The following is a 7847-nucleotide window of genomic DNA, read 5'->3' as shown; positions in this document are numbered from 1 at the left end:
CAAGTCTAGAAAACATTCTTTTCGTCCTCGGATATTGCAGGTGGTGGTGGGGGACCTAGCGGTGCATCGAGCACATATTGCAGATTTCCACCATTGAGGAAAATCCTCACATGACAGAACCAGTCGGTGAAGTTGCTACCATTGCTTTTAAGCTTTTCTTTCTCTAGGAACTGGTTAAAACTGATGGAGGGGGACGCCATGATCTACAACATATTTTCAAAGAGTTTAGACTAAGTTTATGATAAATTGAGTTCAATTTTAATTCTTAAATTAACTAGGTGAACTCCCACTCAAAACAACATCCCTCGCATTGTCTTAGTGATCACACGAACCAAAACCACTACACCAAGTCCGATCTTCATGAGAAAAGATGTAGCTTCAAAGGCGAACACTCAAAGTGTTCATCATATCATTCATATGACTCATGCTATACCTTTCGGTATCCCGTGTTCCGAGACCATGTCTGTACATGCTAGGCTCATCAAGGCAAGCTTAGTATCCGCGTGTGCAAATCTGGCTTGCACCCGTTGTATGCACATGTAGAATCTATCACACCCGATCATCACGTGATGCTTCGAAACGACAAGTCTTAGCAACGGTGCATACTAAGGATGAACACTTTATTATCTTGATATTTAGTGAGAGGGATCATCTTATAATGATACCATCGAGATCTAAGAAAAATAAGATGCATAAAGGATTAACATCACATGCAATTCATAATGTGTGATATGATATGGCCTTTATTCTTGTGCTTTTGATCTCCATCTCCAAATCACGGACATGATTTCCATCATCACCAGCATGGCGTCAAGGTCAGTGGCGCCGCTTCATGGTTGTCCATCACTTATAGCTACTATAACAACTACTTGAAATAAAGCTATTACATGATGAATAGACACGCAGGTCTTTAACAAAAATTAAAGACAACCATTAGGCTCCTGCCGGTTGCCATAATACAATAATGAACATCTCATACATCATATATAATCATCATCACATGGCCATATCACATCACCAAACCCTGCAAAAACAAGTTAGACGCCTCTAATTTGGTTTGCATATTTTACGTGGTTTAGGGTTTTCGAGTGAGATCCAATCTACCTACGAACATGAACCACAACGGTGATACTAGTGTTTTCAATATAAAGAGCAAACTGAATCTTCACTATGGTGGGAGAGACAGATACCCGCAAAGCCACTTATGCAATACAAGTTGCATGTCAAGCGTGGAGCAAGTCTCACGAGACGCGGTCATGTAAAGTTAGCCCGGGCCGCTTCATCCCACCATCCCGCAAGATGCAAAGTACACTAACTAAAAACAACAAAAGCATCATCGTCCACAAAACCATTGTGTTCTACTCGTGCAACAGATCTATGCATAGACACGGCTCTGATACCACTGAAGGGTTCGTTGCATGGAAAACAAAAAAATTCTACCGTGAACATGAACAAAAACCAAGATCCAATCTAGGAAGAAGCAAGATCTAATCTATCAAGATTGAAGCAACGAGAAGATTGCGAGACTAACCCTCGAAGATTCCAAAGCCTATGAGATTAGATCTCGTTGTTGATGTAGTCGATCGTCCGTGCTGCAATCCGGCAACACTTACATACTCGGTCGTGCGTACGGTGTCGATGAAGCCCGTCCTCTCCCCGTTCCAGCGGGCAGTGGAGGTGTGGTAGATCTCCTCGGAATCCCAGCAGCACGACGGCGTGGTGGTGGTGGTGGAGGAGAAAAGCTGCAGGGCTTCACCAAGCCGGGACAACAATATGGTGGAGGAAGAGAGGGGGCGGCCAGGGCTTGGTCAAGGGTGAAGTGGCCGGCCACCCCCTCCCCTCTTTATATAGGGGGCTAGGTCGGTTGGGGTGGCCCCCTTCCCCATCTAGGGTTAGGGCCGGCGGCCAAGTGGGGGGAAGAGGGAAATCTTTCCCCCCCAAGTTGATCCCCCCTAGGGTTTTGGGGAAACCCTAGGGGTTTGGCCGGCTGGGCCTTGGGGGGCATGTGCCCCTAGCCCATTAGGCTAGGGAGCATCCCCTCGGCCCATGCTAGGCCTCCTAGGGTCGTGGGCCCACTGGTGGGACCCCCGGAACCTTCTAGAACCTTCCTGGTCTTCCACCGGAAAAATCCCGAACTTTTCCGAAACCTAGAAATCAACTTCCCTTATATGAATCTTATTCTCCGGACCATTCCGGACCTCCTCGTGATGTCCTGGATCCCATACGAGACTCCGAACAAACTTCGGTCTCCATCTCATATTCCGAATCTACTTATGCGACATCGAACCTTAAGCGCGTCACCCTACGGTTCGTGAACAATGCTGACATGGTCGAGACTCCTCTACGAGCAATAACCAATAGCGGGATCTGGAGATCCATATATAATGGCTCCCAAATCGATAACTTAGTGATCGATTGAACCATTTACATACGATACCGATTCCCTTTGTCACGCGATACTTTACTTGTCCGAGGTTCGATCATCGGTATCACCATACCTAGTTCAACCTCGTTACCGACAAGTACTCTTTACTCGTACCGTGGTATGTCATCTCTTGTGACCCAGTCACATGCTTGCAAGCTAATTAGACAACATTCCACCGAGAAGGCCCAGAGTATATCTATCCGTCATCAGGACGGACAAATCCCACTATTGATCCATATGCCTCAACTCACACTTTTCAAATACTTAATCCCATCTTTATAACCACTCATTTACGCAGTGGCGTTTGATGTAATCAAAGCATCCTTCCGGTGTAAGTGATTAACATGATCTCATGGTCGAAGGACTAGGTAACTATGTATCGAAAGCTTATAGCAAGTTGAACTTAATGACTTGATCTTATGCTACGCTCATATGGGTGTGTGTCCATTATATCATTCAACCAATGACATAACCTTGTTATTAATAACATCCAATGTTCATGATCACGAAACCATAATCATCTATTAATCAACAAGCTAGTTATATAAGAGGCTTACTAGGGACTCCTTGTTTTTTACATAACACACATGTATCAATGTTTCGGTTAATACAATTATAGCATGGTATGCAAACATTTATCATAAACACAAAGATATTATAATAACCACTTTATTATTGCCTCTTGGGCATATCTCCAACAATATTGTCCTCTTGAGGACCAATAGAGCGAGCACGAATATGTCCATAGTAATCAACAAAAAGAACATGAGAAGGGTTGTTAGAACTGGCGAAGCCCCTTGTGGTGGAATCGAAAACTCCACCCCTCCTTGGGTTAGGGTTGCATTCCTCATGGTTGATCCTCATGTTCTCCTTGTTCTTCTTCTTCTTGGTCCTCCTTCTTCTCTTCCTCTTTGGCTTGGTAGCCACTCCTCCTTCATTGCAAGAGCCCTCATTGGCTCCATCTTTAGCTTCAACGACTCCCTCCAAGTATTGGACTTGGATTTGGAGTCTATCAATCTTGGCCTTCAAGCGATTGACCTCATCTTCATGCTCCGGGTGGGGGTGAGTAATATCGAACACTTGGACCTCCTTTGCCTTGTTCACCCGGAAATGCTCCATAAATGCTTCTTCTTGGAGAGAGTTCATCTTCATGAGTAGGCGCTTGTGTCTCTCTAAGGTGGCAATGTCATCTTCATGATTGCAACAAACTCGATCCTTGCTCAATGGAAAGTACTCCTTCAAGGTGTCCTCTTGCATGGAATTGATCTCTATGAGCTTGGTCTTGCTCCTCTTCAAAGTGGCAATTTCTTCTTCATGATCACAACAAGTGACCTTCTCTTTGCTCAAGCGGATCCACTCCATCAAGGACTCATTTTGTTTCCCATTCAACTCCATGAGCTTGGCCTTGTGTTTCTCTAGAGCGGCAATCTCTTCTTCATGATTTCAACATGGCACCTTCTCCTTGCTCAAGCGATAGTACTCATCCAAGGCTTGTTCTTGAAGGGAGTTGACCTCCAAGAGCATTGCATTATGTCTTCTCAAGGAGCAAACTTGATCTAGGAGCTCGTCACAATAAGAATTAGGGCCTTCATCCACTTTCTCCTTAGGAGCTTCCTCTTGAGGATGATCACATATCTCGGACAGAAGAGCATACTTACTCTCCAAGGACTTGAAGTCCTTGGTGAGGGTTGCAACTTCCTCAAGTAACAATTCGTGGTCATCATCAAGAAGAAGCTTCTTCTTCTTGAGCTCACCCACCAAGCCAAGAGCATGATCTCGGTCCTTGGTGAGTTGGGAGATGATAGCATTGTTGGAGTCTTCAAGGATAATGACACTTGCTTTAAGGGACATACGCAAATTTTCCTCCTCCTCACGAGCTTTAGTGAGAGAGGCAATCTCATTTGTCGCCTCCTCTCAAGCCTCTCCTTCTCCTCTAGAAGTTCTTGAGCCGCACCAAGTTGAGCCATGAGGGCCTCAACATGGGTCTTGGTATCCCCTTTCATGTTAGTGAGAAAAGCATCCAAACCCACAATCTCACGCTTAATGGTGAGACTAGTGGCATCATCAATAGATATAGCATTAGAGAAGAATGTAGGTTTTGAAGGGGATTCTACCTCCGAAGATACCTTTGCCATGAGGCAACGGGAGTTGTTTGTGACGAGGTTCTCATTAGGAGAGTCGAATAGGGAGGTGGAGGGAGTGAATATGGCGACGGCGACCACTCCCTCCTCTTCCTTGTTCGAGCTCTTGTCTTCATGCTCTTCACCTTCATCGGAGGAATACTCCTCACGGATAATGAAAGTCTAGGCTTCTTGGTGAACGAGACCTTGGCGTCACCGGGCTTGGAGGAGAACTTGGAGAAACCTTTGGAGAGGGATTTGAACTTGTCCTTGTGGACTAGCCTTCCACCATTATCTCCCCTTCTCTCATAGATACAATCCGCGACGAAGTGACTCTTGTCGCCGCAATTGTAGCACGTTCTCCCTCTTTGCCCCTCCCTTGGGCTCTTGGAGAAATTTCTTGGAGAGTCACGAGGTGAGTATCTTGAGCTTCCTATTGGTCTTGAGCCTCTTGACTTGTTTCCATCCCAAAAACTCTTGGCGGCGAGAGCCATGTGCTCATGGTAGTTTTTCTTGAGATCATCCGGACTCCACTCCATGGGATCCTCATCGCTTTCACTTGCTTCACGTTCCCTTATCTTCAATGCAAGATTGGGTTTGCGAGTGTTGTGAGCCCACGCAACAAGATCCTCCACATTCTTCTTGGAGATGTCCAAAGTGATGACTTCACTAAGGACTTCATCTGATGTCATAGAACGGAAGGAGGCATTTTGGTGGATGGCCGTCAACTTCACTTCCTCATATGGGAGGAGAGCATTGTAGAACTTTCTTTTGATCCAATGGACATCCACAAACGTTGCTCCAAGATCTTGCATTTGCATGGCAAGAGCGATGAAGCGACGATACATCTCTTCTGGAGATTCTCCTTCATTCATGACGAGAGCTTTGAATGCTCTCATTTCCAAGGAAGAGCTTGTCGAGTTTATCCCATGCTTCCTTGGCGGTCTTGAGAGAGCGGATGTGAGCACAGTCCTTGGGTGTGACGGCCATGTGAATCATGTTGATGGCGGAGGCGTTGAGTTGGTCATCCACCACTTCTCTTGTAGTCAATTTCTTTGGGTCTCTTGGTGAATAACCTTCCTCGATGATGCGCCAAAGCTCGGTAGAAGCGCTGCGCACATGAGAACGCATTAAGAATTACCAATTTTCAAAGCTATTGGATTCAAGTAGCGGTGGTGAACCATGAGACAAAATATGAGGCATGGGTATTGGAACATTTATGGTGTAATCACTTGGTGGTGGCACCGCATGATTACCTCCTAATTGTCCCGCAACTGGTGGTTCATCCTTCCCTTTTGATGAAGTGCCGGCCTCCCCAAGCCCTTCCTCTTGCGGGTTTTTTGTCGATTGAGCGACAAAACCAATAAGAGGAAATGGATTAGCTTTTGGTGGAGGAACCTCGGCACTTGCCTTAGGATCTATGGTGCGGGTTGGTTTTGGAGCAACCAACTCCATCATCATAGCCTTCATTTGGCTAACGATGGATGACTCCAATTTCTTGAGGTCATCCAACGTATTCGTTGTGCTATCGACGGTAGATGGTGGAGGTGGTAGCTCACCTGGAAGGGACCCATTCTCGGCCGCCTCTTGTTTAGCCATTTCTTAGGCGGTAAAGCCCGAGCAAGAAAACCTTGCTCTGATACCAATTGAATGGATCGTACCGAACAAGAGGGGGGGGGGGGTGAATGGGCGCTACACAATTTTTATGTCTTTTTCAGTTTTTATGCGATGCGGAAGTAAAGGTGATAGCTTTGGTGATAGGGGTGTTCCTAGTATGATCCTAGGCTAGTGCAACAAGCAAAGGAACCAAGCAAGATAGTAAAGTTAGGGAGTGGGACAACCGGGGGGGGGGGCGCGGAGACGAGGCGAGGTTTGTTTCCCCGAGGCGAGGTTTGTTTCCCGCAGTTCCTCCCACAAAAGGGAGTACGTCTGCGTTGAGGAGGTGCTAGCCACGAAGGCTAGACGGCCACACCACGAAGGAAGGTCTCACCTTCTTCCTCAAGAAAGCCCCACGAAGGAGCTTCCCCTTCTCCACTAAGTAGCCGGTCGAGGCGGCGGTTCCTTCACAAGGTTGGGGCGAGCTCCACAACACCGGAGGCTCCCAACACCCTATGGGGCTAGCACAACTCCAATCTAGCCTCCATAGGAGCACTTCCTCCAAGATCCCACCATAGGAACCCTAACTCCAAGATCCACTAAGGACTAGCTGGTATTGGTGAATTCTCTCTTGGTAGAACTATAGATCGGGGCCTCCTCCACCACTCCACAAAGTTTGGGCAAGATTGGTTGGGTGGATGGGGAGATCCTCAAGGTTTGAGCTCAGCAACAATGGAGGAGAGAGGAGGAGAAGAGATAAAATCGAGCTGGAGAAGAAGGGGCCTTTTTATAGGTCCCTCCAAATCCAACCGTTATGTGCAGATCCCGCACAACCGGTACTACCACTTGGGCAAGCGGTAGTACCGCTCTGGGTTTGAAATTACCCCACAGATTCGCCACGTGGGCTCACAACGGTAGTACCGCTAGCGGTACCGCTGGTGGTACCGCTAGGGCCTCTGCGAGCCCCGGAATCCATCCGGTACCTCAGCGGTACCGGAGCGGTAGTGCCTTAACTCGACTTACGGTACCTAAGTGGTACCATGTCGAAACTACCGCTTGTGAGCGGTACTCCCGCTTTTGGTACCGTAGAGGTACCGTAACTCGCTCTGTGGGACTTTTCAGTGCAAACACCCATAGCGGTACCTCAGGGCGGTACCAGTAGGGTAGCGGTACTACCTCTACTGGTACCGGTAGTACCGGTCAGGCAGAATCTGCTGTTTTTCTCTTTCCCTCTCCAACCACGTCACCTCGCGACACACACACAAAACCAGAAAACCTATAAGCTACGCTTCAGTCTTCCGATGATGAAGTGTTCATCGAGGGCACCGTGCACCTGCAAATCTATCAAAGACAATCTATGCACATGGTTAAATTCATTCAAGTGTTGTTATCAAACACACAAAACACGGGGTATAGACCTTGCTCTTTCAATATGGGCATCACGTCCTATCATAGAGATGATGCAACACACCTCTCTTATACTCCACAAGAAAGAAACTTCATCAATCTTGTATTAAGAATTAACAGAGCATAGCAACAAGTACTTTGACATGAAGTTTGAATATCAAATACGCTACCTTGAACAAACAAGATCATCATTACTATCACATGATGAACATAGCACATGCATTCACTTTATCCCTAGTGAGGTAGCAAAAGAAAGGCAAAGCCATAATAGATCTTGAACATATTGTCAATATCCAATC

The sequence above is a fragment of the Lolium perenne genome, chromosome 2 (genome assembly GCF_019359855.2).
Source record: "Lolium perenne isolate Kyuss_39 chromosome 2, Kyuss_2.0, whole genome shotgun sequence".
In the NCBI taxonomy this organism is placed as follows: Eukaryota; Viridiplantae; Streptophyta; class Magnoliopsida; order Poales; family Poaceae; genus Lolium; species Lolium perenne.
This window is presented reverse-complemented; position numbering follows the sequence as displayed.